The sequence below is a fragment of the Colobus angolensis genome, unplaced genomic scaffold (assembly GCF_000951035.1).
Source record: "Colobus angolensis palliatus isolate OR3802 unplaced genomic scaffold, Cang.pa_1.0 Scaffold154, whole genome shotgun sequence".
NCBI lineage: Eukaryota > Metazoa > Chordata > Mammalia > Primates > Cercopithecidae > Colobus > Colobus angolensis.
In genome coordinates, this window is record NW_012114644.1 from 2,579,827 (window position 1) to 2,602,352 (window position 22,526).

The 22,526-nt window shown below is 33.1% G+C and overlaps 1 protein-coding gene across 2 annotated transcripts in view; it reads right to left on the reverse strand.

Moving 5' to 3' along the window:
* GRIK2 (glutamate receptor, ionotropic, kainate 2) overlaps window positions 1-22,526 on the reverse strand; it is a 747,094-nt gene that overhangs the window by 41,828 nt on the left and 682,740 nt on the right. The window lies entirely within an intron of this gene.

Here is a 22,526-nt window from a genome sequence, read left to right on the forward strand (position 1 = left end):
GAAGAGAGGAGCAGAATGTGTTACCAATAAGGATGTTACAAATAAAGATGTCTACATTTCCACTGAGAAAAAATTTGATCACCTCAGAACTTCTTTAAGTTGGACTTCAGAAATCTATTCTTCAGGGCTACTAAATAACTAAAGATTCCTGGACCAATACAATTGAATAGTGCTTATATCCAACTGAAAATTATGAGTAGGGCTTTACCAGAATTTCATTACTAAAATAAGAAAATAGGTTTTGTTCAGAAGGTCCTGGTAAAACATAAACAGGAAAAACGTTAGCATCTGCTCCTGGAAAGTTCATATGTGAAACCCTTATCATCATTTTATTATTATACAAATATCACAAATAATCCTGAAGTTATAAACACAGGAAGGATATTCATCATACTGCTTGCATGATCATAAAAAGTTAAAACTCTTCAAGCAAATAGATATGGACTTTTTTGTACAGTTTAAGTGTGCTTTTATTTCTACATGTACAAAGAAATAAATGTGATATTACCACTATTTCCACTACAAGGCAGGCCCACAATATTACAGAGAAAATTCCTGGCACTGTTTCAACAATAAAATGGAAATAAGTACCTTATGATTTATTAGGAAAAAGAAAAAGGTACAATGAGTGCTCTATAAAGACAAGGACAGAATCAGAGCTAAGACTGGGTAGAAATCCAAACCTTTGCTCTGCAGTGAAACACTGAACATGCCTGCCTCATCCTCCCAAAGTGCTGGGATTACAGGTGTGAGCCACCATGCATGGCCAAGATAATTATATTTTATAATATTGCATTAATTCATTCATTGTGAATATTTTGCTGTAATCCATGTGGTAAACACATCGAACTTTTTTTTTTAATCACAACTGAAAACCAAGCAGCTTTCAGAAATGTTGCTACTGTATCCTTTACAAATATAGATAGTTTAATATTAAATTACTATGAATTATCATATTATTTCACATTTGAAATATCTGATCTACAGTACTAAGTTAATTGGTATAATAAGTTTACAAAACACATACTCACTTAAAATTATTGAAATACTTTCCAGCACTGATTTTTCATTTCTCTAAGTATTTCTACTTAGATGGCAAAATATATTTAGATAGAAAAATCACCCAAAGTGTTTTAATTCTCATAATAAATATGAAAGCCCAATTTAAGAAATATGATTATCTGCTGATCACCTACCAGGAAATGGGTAACTTTAGAATACACCCTCTCTCCACAAATGTCCGGAGATAGTCAGTTCTACACGCCTTTCCAAGCCAAAATAAACATGGGTTTAAAAAAAGTAGAATTTATTGAAGGGATGTTTTAAAAAACAGTTAGATTGTTACAGCCTGTCTCTGAATAGAATGATGACTCCCCCATCCCACCCAAGCAGGGACTAGAGGTTTTAATCTCTGGGTGGAAGCAAGAGCATGCTGGACAGTTGAGCCAGGGAAGACCATATTAAAACCAGAAAAAATAAGTTGAAATCCATAACCAATGTGCAGACCAGTCAGCCTTATGCCTGTCTTGATTCGTATACTTCCTCCAGAAAGAACAGAAATTTTTTTCAAGCAAAATCGATAGTATTAATAGTAATAATAAAAAGTTGTCACATATATACATTTTAGTATGTGTCAGACAAATAATAATATTTGTAAAATCATTTACAAATATTAAAATTTTTAATTTTTATAAAAATATGTAGGAATTTTCATACCCCTTTTATAAACAAGAAAACCAAAACACAATGATGTTAATGATTTGCCTGCAATTACATGGCTACCTACTGGCAAAACCATGACTCAAACATGAGAAGATTACCTACAAGGTGCATAATCTTAATCAGTGCACTACACCAACTCTATCTAAATATACATTTCATGGATTTTTCTAACTAAATTACCCACTACATACTCCACAGTGAAACTCAGTTTTTCAGCTTTGAGTAAGCACCTAGAGTTTGTAGTGAGCCTTTTAAAATCTATTAAATATGATCAAACAGCCAAGGATAACCAGATATTTGAGTACAGCCTCCAGCTGAAAATATAAAGACTAAAGCAAACAGAATGGCATAAATGATCCTCAAAGTGGTAAGAAATATTTTACAAATGCAACAAAACAAAAACTCAAAATGCATTCTCATGCATTTAGAACATCAAGAACTCTCTAATATGAGAGAAAGCACTCAAGAAATGCTATCTTGGATATGAACTTGATAGGAGGGATAACTGAAGAAAGTATTCTTTGGCTGGGGCACCATGAGTTAAGGAACAGAGTCCTAGAAAATGATAGCAAAATAAATAAGGAGTAATGAAGGTGACTTGAAGCCTTCCCTCAGCTTTTTAAACTTGGGACAGGATCCTTCCGACCTCCAGGCCCCATCTTAAACTCACTCAGTCCTTTATGTGATTCAGATAGTCTAAGCATCAGGGTATTTTCCCTTCCTTCTTGTAGATAATTTACTTCAGAGTTCTTGTAATTGTAAATTCTTTATTTGTCCCTTTTAAATGTAAATCTTTTTTAAAGGCTCTTGGCAGTTTTTCAACACCAGACTGTCTTTCTAAAGGACCTGGAGCCAACCCTTTGACAGGTAATCATCAAGAAAGGAGGCATCTCCTGGAACATGTATACATACGGAACAAACCTGTATGTTGTTCACATGTACCCTAGAACTTAAAGTATAATTATATTAAAAAAAAAAAAAAGGAGGCATCTTTATCTTCCAGTCTCCGTGGAAAGGTAGAAACATAACTTCAGACAGAGGGTCCCTTGTTCCAAGTTGTAAAACTACTTTCTGTGACAAAGATATGAGAAAGTTTATATACCCTTTGGACAAACCCAATTAGCAAACACATACGGTCATAATCCCCCATATCCACCCAAATGTTGTTAAAAACTCTTTCACTCTTAAAAACTCCCAACCCATCCTTTAAAACTCTCCAGAGTTTCAGCCCAGTTTAGAGATTGAGTTCTGATCTCTCTCTTCGTTTTTGGAATAGAAGTCTTCCTTGTTGGTTTAGCCTTTCCCAGTGCAATTTTTGCTTTCACAGAGCAAAGTTACTCTTATTTAAAATACGTGTATCACCATAGAAAACTACATAGTCATAAAAAAAGAACAAAATCATGTATTTTACAGCAACATGGATGCAGCTGGATGGAGGGCATTATCCTAAGTGAATTAACATTGGAACAGAAAACCAAATATTGCACATTCTCAGACATAAATGTGAGCTAAATATTGAGTACTAATGGACATAAAGATAGAAAAAACAGACACTAGGGATTACCAAGGGCAGAAGATGAGGGGGGCAAGGGTTGAAAACGTACTGGGGATTATGCTCACTACCTAGGTGACGTGGTCAACTGTATCTCAAATCTCAGCATCACATAATGTATCCATGTAACAAATCTGCACATGTATCTCCTGAATCTAAAATAAAAGTTGAAATTATTAAAAAATTTAAAAATAAAATAAAAATAAATAAGTAAAATAAAATATATGTATTGAATTACTTTTATGCAATAGGCACAATTTTAGACACTGACAAGGGTCCAGGTTTCATAGTTAACATGCAAGAACAAAATATGCCCTAATCATAGGAGCAGTGAGAAGTGAAGGCAATTACAAAGCAGATTGGATATGGATGATGAAATCAGATTTGCATTTTGAAGGGATCACTAAGACTATGATGTAGAAAGACCACTTACAAGCACATAGCATCAGTCTAAGGAAACAGTACTTGGACTCTGGAGATGGTGTTGGAGAAGGAAAGATATCCAGAAACTCAAGGGGTGTGTGTGTGTGTGAGAGAGAGATTCATAATACTTGGTAATTATTAAAATATTAAAAGTAAAGAAGAGGTTTAGGTTGAAAAAGTCCTTGGTTTCTGGTTTAAACTTCAGCATTACTGACAGAGGGAAAAAACTGAAAGAAGATCAAATTTTAGGGGAGAAAGTATACCTAGTGAGTTGGGGACACATGAGGAACATTCAAATGGATCTGTATTATGAAGTTATATATCTAAGTCTGGAGTTCAGAGGGGAGATCAAAGCTAAACATGTAGATTTTTTGATGTCATATTAGATACAATCGACCAAGTAGTGGATACATGTGGAAAAAGACAGGAGAGGAAGATGAGATGAGTCCTAGAATTAAGGCTTGCGGAATTTTGAATTTCACCAACTGGCATAGGAGGCTGAATCTGCTAAGGAAACGTAAAAAGAGTAAACAGAGAAGGAATAAAATCTAAGTACTGCATACATTAAGGCAAGAGAAAGTTGAGTGAGGAAGTGGTCCCTTATAGTGATTTTACTAAAAAACTACAAATGATGAAAACTGAATAATTTCCTTTGGATATGGCAACAGAGAGTTTCTTGGTTATTTTAGCAAGGGCTAATTGAGGGGAGTGAAGCTCTTAGAAGTCACATCAAAGTGGATTAAGAAAGGATTTGAGGAAAGTAAACTGGTAGCAGTAAGTGCCAAAAAGAAAAAAATAAATAAAAAGTACAACTCTGAAGATGAGCAGATCCAGGACAGTAGACAGAAGAATATTTTGGTTTAAGCAAGATTTTAAAAGATTGAAATGATTTGAGCATGTTTAAATGCCAATAGGGGGATGTTTCAAAAGAAAGGAGAGGTTTAAAATGTCAGACAAAGAAAGAACAATCAATAATGCAAAGTTTCTTTGACTAACATCTCCCCATTTCCTCCCCTCAAACGCCTGGTAACTACTATTCTGCTCCCTGTTTCTACGAGTTCAACTTTTTTTATATTCCATGTACAAGTGAGATCATGTAGCATTTGTCTTTCTGTGCCTAGCTAATGTCATTTAGCATGGTGACTACAGTTAATTATACTGTGAAATTATACTTGAAAGTTGATAAGAGAACAGATCTTATATATTCTCACCACATACACAAAAATATAGGATAATGGATATGTTAATTAAACTGATTATGATAATTATATATATATGTATGTAGATATAGATAAGATATCAGGAAAGACTCAGGAATTGAGACTTAGCCTGACTATGTGCGTAGCTGCTGTCAAATTTATTAGGAAAGACTCTCCAAAACTGTAGATACATACAATTTTTATTATTTTATTGAGGTCAACTGTACCTCAGTGAAGCTGAAAAAAATAAAGCAATGTTCCTAATAAGGTGGGTCTGAGTGGAATAAACGAGGATTTAAAACACTGCCATTGGCTTGACTTGTGGTTTGAAAATATTTATATTAAACACCCATGGGATCATACTTCCACTGTAAAATATATTGTATAAGGAGAAAATAAGAAGGCTCAGCTAGATTTATTTTTAATAAAGCAGAAAGTTGTTGAACATTCTCAAAGTTAAATAGATTATAGGAACTTGAAAGGTAAAAATCAATAAATGGGAGCTGTACAAGTTAAAGAAAAGGAATAAAAATGCACTTAAGATCAGTGAGGAGGTAAAAATGAAATAAATAATCAAATATTTCTATGATGAATATGAAAGTTGTATGCACACTGACATAGAAGAAAGGAAATATAAAGCTGCAGTATAAACTAAATATTATAGGTGGAAAACAACGGGCCTGTTGGAGGAACTACCTGTAAATACATTTTGCTCCATCTCCTGTGACAATGGTTAGTGTCTTTCAATGCAGTAGATACTGATCATTGCCAAGGGATCTGATTAAAATCAAACATAGGGACTAAGCTGATCTGCCATAATGCCCAGTCTTTGAAGGTCCTCTGGCCGCTGTGATGAGAGAAAGTGAAGACTGAGACAGAATACCAGGAAAGACTCAGGAATTGAGCACATCCTGGCCTTGTCCATAGCTGCTGCCAAATTTATTAGGAAATACTTTCCAAAAGAATGTAGTACCTAAGAGAAATATATAATATAAAAGACAGGTAGTAAGTTAAGTACATCATAAAATAATTTTCCATTAGCAAAGAATTGAGGTAACAACAAATTACAGGATAATAAAGAGCTCAACTTGAGCGTAGCCAAGTAAAAGATAAGAAACAGCTAAAATATTTTTATTTCCTTCACAGTTGAGAGAACCAAAGCTTCTTGGTTTAAAATAAAGTGAAAATAGATAAAATTTATGGCATCGTGATTTTACAAAAGAATTTTAATTACATAAAACCTAAAAACATTATAACTTATTTGACAAAAATAAAAAAAAAAGATTTCTTAAGTATTAGCCTTATAGCTATATTATACAGAGTAATTAGCCAGGTAAAGCCAAGAAAATCAGTTAAATAATGTCTCAGAGATATTGTATGAAATGCATATGTAAAAAAAAGCACTACAAGAAAAATGTATTTTTAAGTTTTTGTAAATAAAATCATCTTATTTTGCCACTCAACTTATCTGCCACTAAAAATACTAGAATGTATTTCTATTTTATTCCTCCTTTCCTTAATTCTGCCCCACATTAAATAAACTTATTTTTCTATGTTACATTAGATGGATTTGGGGTGTCAATGTTTAGTAATGTTTGTTTTATAAAAATGACGAAACTTGTAAGCTGATTTTTTTTTGCTACATCAGCACAAACCAATAACATCAGTTCATAAGACACTACCTGCTTATGGTAGCAATTTTTATGGACCGTGAAACATCAACAAAATAAGATATTTTTGTCAAAAATGAACTTTAAAGGAATAAGAAATACAATCCTTTTTAAAATTCACAATTGCCAAATAATTTTGTGTATTCAAAAGAGCACACATGTAAATATTTAAAATATTTTAAACATACATCTAACAGTTTAAAACTTATAGACATTTTAGTTTAGCTTCTGCTAGAACACTAAATAAAGTTTGCAACCTGGAAAGTATTTGGCTCTTTGCAAGTCTCAAAAGACTAACAAATTTTAGGGTAAATTTCTTTTCTGAATGTTTTAATGAACTGGTAAAATATCAATGTAAGAAGAGTGCTCTGCAATTTTGTTTTGAATTTCTTCTAAAATATTATGAAAAGCTAACAAGGTAAGGTTTACTCTTGAAATGCTTGCATAGATCTTTTCTTTTACTGGGAGCAACATATTTGACAAATACAAAGGCATCTTCTTTTTAAAGCAATCTTTGGCCTAAATTATCGTAGGTACACAAATGAATTCTTCACCTTCATTCATTTTGTTTGCTGTCAAAAATAAATTAAAATTTAGAAACCATCTTATGCTCATTGAACTTGCTTTTATAAACCTGACTGTCTAAAAGTGATAAGAAAATAGCATTATCAATATTTGTGTAACATTTTGAAGCAAGGATTTAGAATTAACTTTTTAAGTACATTCTACAGGAAAGTTTTCTCCATGAACGAAATGTAAAACCTTTAACATTAATTTAGTTTTAAATATCATAACAACAACACATCAACCAAAGACAATTGAATACTGTTTGGTAATATGTTTTATTATATGTAATAGAAATGTTGACTTCGGCTCAGATACCTTAAAAGTTAATCAGGTGGTACAACAACCAAAATATCTTGAAGTAATCTGAAAAAGATTTTCTTGTTAACAAATTCGATCTCTTTTGAATTAATAGACATTTATAAATACAAGTTTTATCTCCTAAATAATAAATATGCCAGAATTAGTTTAACATTGGTATATAGATTAATACAGCAAAATTGATAAAAGCAAATACAGTGATTTCTGACTTTTTAAAATTAACAATGTAAATTTTGTGGTACTTGGTACTTACTCAAATTATTCTTTTTGAATAAATTTCACATGACCAATTTTGTTTATAATACTAACTTAAATATTTGGCTATAATAATAATTCTTATTTTGTTACGAAAAAGTTACATGTAATAAGCCCTAATGCCATAGCAAGGTCTCCCTCAGTAAAAGAGATTCTGGCTGAGATTTCCATTTTAATTTTTTATTACAGAAATAAATTACCAACAATACTGGAACATATGTGCTAGGTAAGAACAGCTGAGCCCTATCTGGACTCATCTGACCTTGGTCACTAGGAAATTAGAGTTAATTCAGGGAAACAAGACTGAAGCCATATGTGGTTCATATCAAAGGTGGATCTGAGTCCAGTGCAGTGATCTGAAAAGCATTCAGTTGTTAGTAAACCTGTCAGTCCTTGGGATAATTCTGGCAATGTTATCTCAAGGCATCTGTAATCTCTTAAAACAGGATATTTGAAGGGAAGGACAATGAAACAGAGAGAATTGCTCTTCTCAGTGTTACTGTGAGTTAATAGAGGAATAAAAGAGATCAGAGTGACTAAGCATAATATGATAGGCAGCAAGTTTAGTATCATTTGGTGCAGTTAAAGACAGTTATCCTTTTTAGGTAGTTGAAACAGCATTTGATAGTTCATTGTGTACCATTCCAAGTGTCTCATAATGAAGATTCATTGCATATTATCTTTTAAATGAGATGTCTTCAACTTTCCTGATCAAATGTTTTATTTTCTTATAAATAATAGCCATCAAGAATATATTTTACTGTCATGTGGCCAAACTGAAATGAAATTAAGAAACTTTACCACACTGGGTTAATGAAGGACCTTGGATAAGCCATAATTTATTTTCCCTATCTAATGTAATAAAAAGCTTCTTTAACAATATTGTGGAAGTACTGTGATAAATAAATGAGAAAATTCATCTAAAGCCATTTTGACAGGCCATAAAGCTCTGTAAAGATAATCAGAATTTATTCTCGTTGCTTGTTTTACATAATCAAAAGAAAAGCACAGTACTTGTACACGCGATGACTATAGCATATGTCTACTGTCTTCATGTGTATATATGTAAATGTCTATGTATATGTCTTTACCATTAAAATAATGCATAATTTTTTAAGGATATGGAAACTTATTTTCCCCTCTATTAGTATTTAATCACCCTGGTAAGCAAGAATAGAAAAAGCACTCTGAGCTTTTGCTGAGGTAGGAGCTTTAACCAACATGACCCTTAAAGCCAGGCCTTTTCAGGTGAGGAGACTTAGAGGCACAAAAGTTTTATTTTAAAACTCAACTTGTTCTATTTAATAATTCAATAGAATATTCATTCATTCATTTGATCTTTCATTTTAATATATATTGACCACCAGCTTGGTATATATGACCATGCCAGGCACTGTGTGTACGTAGATTTACCAAAAACAAAACATGACCCCTGTCCTGGAAAAGCTTAAAGTCTTATAATGCATTACAAGTACACTGAGAATTAAAATATATCATAATATGAATATGTATAAAGTAATTAATGATTATATTAATCATTAATTTGCAGCACATTTTAATTAGGGGTACAATTTAGCAGAGGGGCTTTGACTATGCTGTTTTCTCTAGCTGGAATGCACTTTCCCTGCATATCCATGTGTCTCACTTCTCCACTTCCTCCTGATGTTTGCTGATACATTACTTTTTAAAGAGAATTTCTAATATTTACCCTATTCAAAATTAAAACCCTGGACTCACCATATATATACCTTATCCTCCTATTTTATTTGTATTCATACTTCTTAATGACTAGGTAGTATATTGTGTATTTCCTCTTTACATTTATTTATCTGTTCAGTTTCTATCTCTACCTGCTAGAATAAAAACTCCATTAATGCAAGGATTTTTTTCTATCCTTATAGCTGTTGTACCTGGAACAGTGTCTAGTATATCATAGATTTCAATAGATACTTATTAAATAAATTTTAAAAATGAATAAATGAATGACTAGATGCATACAATGAAATTATTCCTATCATGCTGGACTTTAGAACACAGGCATATTACTTTCAGCTGTAAAATTACCAAGCTAAATGATGTGTGGTAAGTTTATCTCTCTAGAAGTCAATTTGTTCAATTGTGGAATAAATGGATTAGGCTATATAAATTCCAACATATTTTTCAGTGGAGATGGTCTATATATCTATTAATATTTATTTATTTTTGTTCTTTTTTTGTTGTATTTTTATTTATAAATAACATATATATGTATATATCGTTGTACATGTGATAATTTAATACAGTCCTATAATTTGCAATGATCAAATCAGTTTAAGAATAACTAGACATGTACTTCTTTTTCTTATATTCTGTTCATGGCTTCATTCAATAAGAAAAAATATATATATATATACACCTGACCCAGCTTTAAAACAAAACAGAAAGATAGCCACATTATTGCGCTACATAAATAATTTTAAATTCTATTTAATTTTAAGTACAGCTTTAATACATTAATGAAAAATGTATTTCACACTCCACATATATCAAGAATGGAAAATATGTCCTTCTTGTTTCTTTCCTACTTCTAAATCACACATTCCACACACCTCTTGAAAGCAAGAAAAGGTACAAAACCTTGTTCTTTTAAGGTTCGTACCATTCAATATTACTACCTGATTTATTTTACTACAGGCTTCTATTCATTTCCTTGATACAGATGTCTGCTTCTCCTCAGTGATGAACTAGTAAATGTTTAAGAATTGTCTCCCTGGAAAAGGAAGACTTGCCCTGATTTGTAGTGTTTGCTGATTTTTATTTGCTTTATTTTTACTTGTGGTACTTGCTGATTTTATATTCACTTTTAATGATTTCAAGTTATAGATATTATGTCAGTCAAATCATAAAATTTCTGTAAATTTATTTCCTAAAAGTCAGTACAAGTCATTTTCAGCATACTGCTGTTTCTCCTTTATCAGCTTGAAACTGGTAAGTCACTCAGAGTCCTTCACATAGAGTCCCCTTCACACAGGACTCAGAGTGACTTGTCAGCCATTCAAAATCATTACTAAGACTTTTCTTAGTGCTTCAGCCAATCGTGGTCACAGAACGCTATTTTCAACACCTGGATTTATTTTACTTTCAAAATGAATTACTCAACTTTCCTGCTCTATGATTTTAGACTCTTTTTTCTCCCCACTTTGTTGATTCAGTTTCTTTACTGGTAATATTTTCCAATTCCACTGAAGCCTCATGCCCACTAAAGACTTACGGTCTTACTATTCATTAGATGTTTCTACTTTTTTATATTATACCATGTTCAGATGATTTTTCCATGATATATAATCTCAATATTACTTTCGCCAATATCTTAAACTCACTAAACTCTCTCTTTCCTTTGAACTGTTTAACCCAACCCAGTCCTAGAGTCAACTATCAATGTCTTCTGAATCTGAAGCAGCAAAGCATTGCTGGAAAAAGTGGTAATAATAAGAGTGAAACTGAAGTACATGTTCAACTCTGCCCAGAAACCTTAGTATCTCTTTCAACTTATTCTTTACAATGTCAATTTCAAATTGCTCCTTTCCTGACACTCAAAACTTTCTGTGGACTCAACTCAATTTTAGTAGTTGACCTGGGTTTTACTTTACAGAGAAAAATAAAACCATTTATGGAAACACACTCAAAAATCAATCCAAAACCTTCTTATGTCAAAGACCGTCTGTCAAAATCTCTCCTCTTCTCTTTCTGTTTGTTACCCTACAAGCCACAGCAAATCCTTCATTTTCTGCTTTAAATTCCATCACATTCTTACATTATTTACAGGAATCTTATATAATTATTTCTTTTTTTACCACTCTCTTTTTACCGACAACATTTAAACATGTTCAAGTCTTTTAGGTCTTATTTTCTTTCCTCTAGTTAGCATACTTTCCACAGTAGTTATCATACTTTCTCTCTTTCCTTTCATAACAGAATTAATCAAAGAATTTTCTTCATGATTTCATTTCCTTATTTTCTAATGAGTCCACTAGATTCCTTAGTGAAATAAATCTGAGAAAATATACCAATGATCACCACACATTTTAAATTTAAATTAATTTTTTTGGACACAGGTTACTTGGCCACTCTCCAGCATGCCATTCTCTTAACCACTCCCTCCTGCATTCTTGCAACACCTTAACAACTACTCTCATCTCCACCACTGTCCCTTTCAATCTGTTCACTACACTGAGCCAGCATGGTTTTCCTAAATCTCAATCTTGATCATATCAACTCTTCCTTCATTAACTCACTTATAAAGCACCATGTTACTCTTAAGGCAGAAAACATGGCTATTACGCTACAGATTAAAAAAGAAAATAATGACTGATGACAAAGCTCTAGCAGGCATAGCTAGTTGTCTACCCATTTGCTCAATAAATATTTGAAGAAATGAATGAAGTGATCAGATCAAGTGATGAAGGTACAATGGCAATGCAACACTAGATTATAAAAAATATATTATTGAAGATGTATCTTCAGAAAAATCAATAATGCATCTTTCTTAATTCTGACAGTATGAACTATGCATAAAGTTATTATAGAATAGCTGAAGGAAACATTCAAATCAATCATGAAAATTGGTCTGATTTCTTTTGCATTAAGGTAAGTCTGTTTGTTTGTTTGTTTTTAGAGACATGCTTTCACTCTGCCACACAGGCTGGAATGCAGTGGCACAATCATGGCTTACTCACATTTGGATTACCAAAATGTAAGGTATAATAGTATGCAAAAGTAACTAGTAAACCAGGCTCTCAAAGTGTAGTCCCAGAAAATGTATGTGTGTACCTGTGTGTGTATATTTATATTTAATTAGCCAATTTTATCAAATTTTAGAATAAGAAATTCTAAATTTCTTAGAGTGGTTAAGAGAATGGCATGCTGGAGAGTGGCCAAGTAACCTATGTCCAAAAAAATTAATTTAAATTTAAAATGTATGGTGATCATTGGTATATTTTCTCAGATTTATTTCACTAAGGAATCTAGTGGACTAATTAGCCAATTTTATCAAATTTTAGAATAAGAAAAACACTTAGAAATTAGTCATGGTTTTGATTCATTAACAACTACGTATGGAGCTTCTTTTCCCATGATTTATGGACTCTGTTTTGAAACATTACCCAGTTATATACACATAAGTTATTTGTTAAATTTTTATATATAAATATATATTTGTGTGTGGGAGGGGTTATATAGACAGACTCATTTAAAAAGAAAAGAAAAAGAATGAATTTTAGGAACCAAGAGAAGTATGGTTGATAGAGCCAGTGAAGTTTAAAAATAATATAAATTATTTATATTAATATGTAAATCTACCCTTCTAAAAATCAAGAAAATGTTGGTATATTTATATCCATAGTTTTTTTTTGTTGTTTGTTTGTTTGTTTGCAAATGTATTAGCATCCTGGCCACGCTATGTTTCAAACAAGTGAAGAAAGGTCTATGCTACTATTTAAAACAAAACTGACTCCCGTTCACAAAACCAACCTTTTAAAATTCAAAATTCATTCCAGATTGGATGAAGTTTCAAGGACACTTTAAAGAAATTATAATTATAATTCAACCTTCTTAATACATAAGCAGGGGAGCTCAGCTGTGACTAAAAATGTATGAGAATTAGATATGGATGAATTTAAATTTAGTTAAATAAAAGAAACATCACCTGAAAATACGGGGCAAAGTAAAAATTGAATATAATATAGGAGCCTGAAAAAATACTAATAAGCCTCTGAAAGAACAAACAGTAAAACTCTAGGACATCACCTCTATTATTATTGATGGGTTTTAATATTTTACTTTAAATACTAACTAACAAACTACTAACTGAAAGCTATTAAATAGCATTAGTGAAAACAGTATTAAAGATAAAAATTATCTGAACTAAAACTAAAGTTCAGTCAACATAATGTAGATGGATTATTTATTTGTAATATATTTACATAATTATTCATCTTGTAAAGAGTATTATTTTAACCGTCCATTATCAGATAAACTAAAAATAAAGGAACTAGTTTACCCTCAGTTTTCCATAAAATAAAAATTCAGTACTCACATTTATTTCATTTCCTTATAAGGATTTTATAAAAACAAAGGTTTATTTACTCTGACACTTAATAACTGGGGAATCAATGCCAGTAATAACAACATCTTAGACTGTAATACAATAGAATTTGAACTTTTACTTTAATTGTTTATCTTTATCATTCAGATTTTCTATCCTTCCTGAGAAAACAAACATAAAATGTGAAATCTTTCATAAAAAGTATTATTATTTTCATTAGAATGTTTCTTACTATCTTTACTTCTCATATGAATTTTATGACCATGTCTAGGAAGTACATAGTTTTCTATAGAATGAAAATTTAAAACAACTTCTTTTTACATGAATATTCTGAAATATATACATATAAATTGCTCTTCCATTTTCAAAATAGTCATTTTATTTTAAATTTGCTTGAATGTTTCAAGTTCCTCTTTTGAAATTACCTTCAGATGTTATACTGTTCCTTCGGAATATCCTCATTAATAACAATTCTAATATTAAGATAGTTTTTCTTTTTGAAAAAGTCACAGTATTTTAAGTAAAATAATGCATAAATTATATACTATTTTTGTTATTGTTCTAAAAGCAGGGATAGCTATTGACAAATATTTTCTGATCAAACTTTTCCAAGGCTTTTGAACCTTCACCTATGCACATCTATGATCTTCTTTATAAAATCCAGTTTTAGCAAAGAACCCTGTTAAGTCAGTTTAGCAAGAAGTTCCCATTCTTAATGTCCAATGACCTAAAATATCTCATTGGGTTCCTCATTCTTCATCATCCCGCAAAGGATGTCTGATCACCTTGGCCTGTCTTCAGCAGAATCTTCTTAGGATGGTTTCGTCAGAATCTCCTTACCCTGATGTTTCCTTTTAGCAATTTTTCACCCACCAAGCTCCAGTCTGCTCCACGGCTATAAATTTCCACTTGCCCATGATATATTCTGAGTTGAGCCCAATATTCTGAGTTGATCCTAATATCTCTTCACTACTACAATGTCCCATTGCAGTGATCCCTAAAGCTACAGCAAAGTTCCTGAAGAAAGTCTGCCATACAATGTTTTAACATGTATCACAGATTATTTTTTTCTTTAACACTATAAATAAGGCAATTAGTTCTTGTGTCATAAGCAAGGGTGTTCTAAAAACAACTTCAAAATGAAAGGTCTAAGAGTTTTCTTAGCAATCATATCAAAGACAGGACCCTGAGATACTTCCTCTATGGAATGTCACTTATTTCCTGTAAGCACTGTACATTATTTCTAGACAATATAGTCTTTTTAACCTAAAGAGGGTTTTTCTTAACTAAACATCATTATTTATAAAGCAGAAAACAATATTTTTTAAAATCTTGCATCTATCTGAAATGTTTTTAACAACTGTATGGGTAATATGATGATAAATTAGATATTTCCATTGATGCATAAAGAAATCATGAGCATAATACACTAAATATGAAATAGACAACCATTAGATATTTCATAGAAGGAGATCTAGAAGTAGTTAGATGATTAATTTAAAAAGGGATATATAAAGATGATATTAAAAGATTAAGAGTAGATATGTCAAGGATAATTTATTAGAAGAGAGCAGTGCTTTTGCTTTGATTCCCAATACTCCTTTGCCTTGGTTGGTATGTGTGTAAAAATAAAGCTTATAATCCTAAACCGGTTGAAAAGTGATAAACTGAGAAGACTGACACAAATCCCATACATAGGTTGGCACAGAGAATGTTCGTACCTCACACAGTTAGGAAAGCTGAAGAGTAAATGCCCACCTATGAAAAATCACTGCTCTCCTCTCTGGAAAGGCAGGGAGGTGTTTGAATACTCAGGATAAAATGTCAGCATCTGAGGAAGAATGTTCGTCTAGGGCGATTGTGATAGTAACTTTTCCCAAAAGAGCAGTTGCATTAGGAAGAGGAAGTGTATTTTACAGTTAGCATAATTTCAGCATTTGCTGAGGTAGATGTCACAGCTACTTCACAAGAGCATTTCTGTTGATTCTAAAAAAGCTGCAGATGTCCAGGAATGCTGCCTTTGGTAATGCGGAGTTTCCTGTAACACCATCCATCTAAAAGATATCATGTCAAGGAGGTATCAAACCAGATGTTAAAGACAAGTTTTGAGATGGCAGTTTGACTGACTCTAGCCTTAAATTTCAGCTGATGCATCATTTTGACTTGATAAAAGTAAGATAACTGCTAGCATAACCAACTGACTTGCCAGAGCAAATGCTACTAACAAAAATCTATTTAAATAAAGCCAAGTCAAATTGTATCTATTTTTAAAAGTTTATATAGCCAAGTGAAAGTATAGTATAAAACTATTATTTCAAACCCCTTCTCAGAAAAAAAAAATTTAAAATTTTATTTTAAACAAAATAAAATGCCATTAGAATATCTCATAGAATATTTTGTGTTGCTTACTTTTAGAAAACAAGCTGCATTCTTACTACAATCATTGAACATTAAGATTTCATTGGTCTTTCCTAACAACACTGCTATTTTTAAAAATACTGTTTCCAGTGCAGCATTTAAGGAGTTCAAAAGTCTTTATTACATCTTACCAAGTGAAAAAGGTGAACAAACTGAAGAGTCAATAATGCTTCTTAGATCTTTTAGAGAAGAGTTATCACAGGGCAAACTGCTTCCCCCAACATTAGAGAGCCAGATAAGTGGATATAGAGAACCACAAATTACTGAAGCAGATATCCATGAGCAGAAACCTCAATGGGGACAAGTACCATTGAGGTGGAAAACCCTAAACTGACAATTAATTGAGGAATTGCTGAGTGCCAGAAATGGGGAGGAAACTAAAAGATAAACTCTAGGGGAACCCAGTAATGGTGTAGGACCTGTTTTTAAATACTTCACAGTATATTTACTGTCCTTTTCAACAAGGCCAGTCCTCAGGAGAAATTCTTTCACCAGAGCCTAAATTGCTGGGGTTATATCAGAGCCTAACCTATTTGGCGAGAAGGAAAATACCCAACTCAAGCTCTCTCTATTCTTCCATGTAGTAGAAGGGAAATACACAATTCCAGTTCCTTCCAGTCACTCTGCCTCACCTGAAACAGAGGAGGGGCCTGTGAGGCACTCGTGAAGATTGTAGACCAGAAGCAGAAGCTCACCAAAAGCTTGAGATCTAATAATAGGACTGGAAAAAGTTACCCTCCCCTTATATCTTCCCACTACATTATTAATAGCCTATTTACTACAGTTACATTTACCCAGTACCTCATGTCTGACTTCCAACAGAAAGTTATAAGGCATATTACAAGGCAAAAAAACAAGTTTGAAGAGACTGAACAATCATCAGAACCGGAGTCAGATATGGCGGTAAGTTTGGAATTATCAGGCCAAGAATTCCTAAAATCTATGGTTATTTTTCTATGGCCTTCATGGAAAAAGTAAACAACAAGCAAGAACAGATTGACAATGTAAGCAGAGGGATAGAAATTCTAACAAAGAAATGCTAGAGATCAAAGGCATTGTTAAGAAATGAATACTGAGACTTTCATGGTTTTAGTACTAGACTGGACACACCTGAGGAAAGAATCTCTTAACTTGAGAATACAACAATGGAAAATTCTCAAACTGAAAATATAGAAATATACTGAAAAAAATATCAGAACAAAATATCTAACAACTGTGGGAAACTAGAAAATGTATAATATACACATAATAAGAATAGCAAAAGGAGAAGAAAGAGAGAAAGGAACAGATAAAATATATGAGGCAATAATGCCTGGAAATTGTCCTCAAGTTAATGTCGGATATCAAAGTACATATCCAGAAAGTACAGAGAACACAAAGCAGGATAGATAACAAACCAAACCAACCAAACAAACAAACAAAAAAACTACACCTAGGAATATCATATGCAATTGATATGGTTTGGCTTTATGTCCCCACTCAAGTCTCATCTGGAACTGTAATCACAAGATATCAAGGGAGAGACCTGGTGAGAAGGTGTTTGGATCATAAGGACGGTTTCCATCATGCTGTTCTCATGGCAGTGAGTGAGTTCTCACAAAATCTGATGGTTTTAAAAGTGTTTGGCAGTTCCCCCTTCACTCTCTCCATCTCCTGCCACCTTGTTTGTGTGGCTGTTTTATTGTCATCATGTTTTCAGCTGTTTATTATGCCAACTTGTTTGTGTGGTCTAAATATACAAGTGTGCTTTGTAGTGACTGGTAATTGTCTTTCCTTTCATATTTAGTGCTTCTTTCAGGAGCTCCTGTAGTTCAGGCCTAGAGGTAATAAATCCCCTCAGAATTTGCTTGTCTGGAAAGGATCTTATTTTTCCTTTGCTTATGAAGCTTAGTTTAGCTGGATATGGAACTCTTGTTTGGGAGTTCTTTTCTTTAAGAATGTTGAATATGAGGCCCCAATCTCTTCTAGCTTATAGGGTTTCTGCTGAGGTGTCCACTGCTGGTCTAATGGCTTCCCTTTGTAGGTGACCTGTTCTTTCTCTCTAGCTGCTTTTAACATTTTTTTTTTCATTTTGACCTTGGAGAATCTGATGATTATGTGTCTTGAGTATAATCTTCTTGTAAAATATTTTGTGGGAGTTCTCTGCATTTCCTGAATTTGATTGTTGGCCTCTTGAGCCAGATTGGGGAAGTTCTCATGGATCATATCTAGAAATATATTTTCCAAGTTGCTTTTATTCTCCCCGTCTTTTAGGGACACCAATGAGTTGTAGATTCAATCTCTTTATCTAATACCATATTTCTTGGAAGTTTTGTTTGGCCCTTTTCATTCTTTTTTTTATGATTCTTTTCTGACTCTCCTATTTCAGAAAAACAGTCTTCAAACTGAGATTCTTTCCTCAGCATGGTCTATTTTGCTGTTAATACTTGCAAATGCAATATAAAATTCTTATAGTGTGTTTTTCAGCTTTATCAGATTGGTTATGTTCTTTTTCTATACTGGCTATTTTATCTGTCAGCATCTGTAATGTTTTATTGACTTTGTTTCTTTATACTAGGTTTCAATGTTCTCTTGAACCTTTGTGATCTTCATTCCTATTCATTCTCTGAATTCTATTTCTGTCATTTTAGCAATCTGAGTCCAGTTACGAATCCTTGTTAGACTACTAGTGCAGTCATTTGGAGGAAACATACTCTAGTTTTTTGAGTTGTCAGAGTTCTTGTGCTGGTTCTTTCTCATCTTTGTGGGCTGATGTTCCTTCGGTAGTTAAAGTTGCTGTCCTTTGGATTTTTTTCTTTTATCCTATTTGATGACCTTGGGGGTTTGATTGTGATATAAGGTGAGTTCAGTCAACTGGCTTCATTACTGGAAGATTTAAGGGTGCCAAGGCTCAGGTCAGGACTCCTGGACTGGATTTTCTAAATCTGGTTGGAGAGCCATTGATATTAGGTCATAGCTTTGATTTCTGGTTCCTCAAGGTTAGGGACCTGCTGTGCCAGAGGAGCTGAGGTGCTCCTGGACCACTGATCACAATACTCTGAAGGGTAGTACCAGCCAAAGCACTTCACAGGGCAGTGACAGTGGGATCTGTACTCATTTGCATGCACCAGAAGCAGTGGCAGCAGCAGCATGGTGGAGTTCATGCTTTTAGCTGCTGTAGAGTGCTAGTGGGTGCCAGGGTGCTGGTCTCTGTGCAGGTGTTGGACACAGGAACAGTGGCAGTATGATTTGGGGGGCAAGGGCCATGCTAGCAACTGTTTGTGCATCTGTACCAGTAGTGGTGTTAGCAGTATGGCAGGGCTCTGGTGTAGGATTGTGTGTGTCTACACATATCAATACTAACCTTGAATATAAATGGGATAAATGCCTTTAGTTTAAAGGCACAGAGTGGCAAGTGGATAAAGAAGCAAAATCCAATGGTATGTTGTCTTCAAGAAACCCATCTCACATGCAATGACAGTAATTGGCTCAAAATAAAGGGATGGAGAAAAATCTACCAAGCAAGAGAAACAAATAAAAATGCATGGGTTACAACTCTAATTTCAAACAAAACAAACATTAAATCAACAAAGATATAAAAAGAAGGGCATTAAATAATAGTAAGGGGTTCAATTCAACAAGAAGAACTAACTATAATAAATATATATGCACCCATGATAGGAGCACCTAGATTCCTAAATCAAGTTTTTGGAGACATTCAAAGAGACTTAGATTCCCACACAATAATAGTGGGAAACTTCAACACCTCACTGATAGCATTAGACAGATCATTGAGTCAGAAAATTAACAAAGATATTCAGGACTTGAAAGATATTCAGCAGTTGACCAAATGGAGCAGATAGACATCTATAGAACTCTCCACCCCAAAACAACAGAATATATATTCTTTTTTTCTACACTTGTCATATACTCTAAAATCAACTATACAATCAGATATAAAACAATCCTCAGCAAATGCAAAAGAACCTCCCTGTCATACCAACCAGTCTCCTGGACCACAGCATAATAAAATAGAATTCAAAACTAAGAAAATAGCTCAAAACCATACAATTAGATGGCAATGAAACAACATGCTCCTGACTGACTTTGAGATAAATAATGAAACTAAGGCAGAAATCAAGAAGTTCTTTGAAATGAATGAGAACAAAGATATAACATGCCAGAATTTCTGGGACACAGAATTTCTGGGACATATTTATAGCACTAAATGCCCACATCAAAATGTTAGAAAGAACTCAATTTAACCACCTAACATCACAATTAAAAGAACTAGAGAAGCAAGAGCAAACCAAGCCCAAAGCTAGGAAAAGACAAGAAATAACCCAAATCAGACCTTCATTGAAGGAGACTGAGACATGAAAAACTATTCAAAAGATCAATGAAGGCAGGTGTGGGTTTAAAAAAAAATAATAACAAATAGACCACTAGCTAGACTAATAAAGAAGAAGAGATGATCCAAATAACAATGAGAAATAATGAAGAGAATATTACAGGAATACAATGAAATACAGGAATATAATATTTAAAAAAACTAATAAATATACCCTAGCTAGACTAATAAAGAAGAAGAAGAGATGATCCAAATAACAATGAGAAATTATGAAGAGACCCCACAGGAATACAAATAACCATCAAAGAGTATTATGAACACCACTTTGCACACACATATAAAAATCTAAAAGAAATTGATAAATTAATGGATAAATTATTGTACACTTACAGTCTCCAAAAACTTGGTTGATAGGCTACGTATTACTGATTAAATTTTGGAGTTCATTATTTGGAGTTCTTTTCAGGGAAGAAATTAATTTTCTTACGTAGCCTATCAACCAAAAAACAAGCCCAGGACCAGAGAATCACAACCAAATTCTACTAGATGTACAAAGAAGAGCTGGTGCCATTCCTACTGACACTATTTCCAAAAATTGAGGAGGAAGACTCCTCCCTACCTTATTCTATGAGGTTGACATCATTCTGATACCAAAACCTGGCAGAGGTACAACAAAAAAAGAAAACTTTAAGATAATATCCTTGATGAACACTGATGCAAAATCCTCAACAAAATACTAGCAAACTGAATCGAGCAGCACATCAAAAACTAATCCACCACAATCAAGTAGGCATTTTCCCTGGGATTCAAGGTTGGTTCAGTATACACAAATCAATTTAATGTGATTCATCATATAAAAATAACTAAAGACAAAACCACATGATTATCTAAATAGATGCAGAAAAGGCTTCAATAATATTCAACATCTTTTCATGTTAAAAACTCTCAACAAATCACATATTGAAGGAACATACCTCAAAATAATAAGAGCTATCTGACAAACCCACAGCTAACATCATACCAAATAGGCAAAAGCTGGAAGCATTCCCCTTGAAAACTGGCTCAAGGCAAGGACGCCCTCTCTTACCACTCCTATTCAAAATAGCATTGAAAGTCGTGACCAGAGCAATGCCGCAAGAGAAAAAAATAAATGACACCAAAGTAGGAAGAAAAAGATTAAAAGTATCCCTGGTTGCAGATGACATGGTTCTATATCTAGAAAGCTCTGCATTTTCAGCCCAAAAGCTCAATAAGTTGGTAAACAACTTCAGCAAGGTTTCAGGTACAAAAACAACATATGAAAATAACTAACATTCCTACACACAAGCAACAGCCAAGGTAAGAGCCAAATTAGGAACACAATCCCATTCACAACTGCCACAAAAGGAATACAATATTTAGGTATACAGCAAATCAGGGAGGTAAAAGATCTTTACAATGAGAATTTCAAAACACTCCTCAAAGAAATCAAAGATGACACAAAGAAAGAGAGAAACATTCTATACTCATAGATAGGAAAAATCAATATCCTTAAAGTGTCCATAAGGCCCAAAGCAATTTACAGATTCCTGCTATTCTGATCAAGCTACCAATAACATTCCTCACAGAACTAGAAAAAAAACAAAATTTAAAATTCACATGGAACCAAAAAAGAGTTTAAATAGTCAAGGCACACTTAAACAAAAAGAACAAAGCTAGAGGCATTACATTACTGACCTCGAACTATACTACAAGGCTACAGTAACCAAAACGGGATGGTACTGGTACACAGACACATAGACCAATGGAACAGAATAGAGAATCCAGAAATAAGGTCACATACCAACAACCCCCTCTTGGAGCCAATAAACAATTAGAACAAGGTTTTAGGATACAAAGTTAATATACAAATGATAGTTACTTTCCTATATACTAGCAAATGTAATTTGAAAAAAAAAAAAAAACATTATTATTTGCATTAGCACCCTCCAAAATGAAATATTTCAGTATA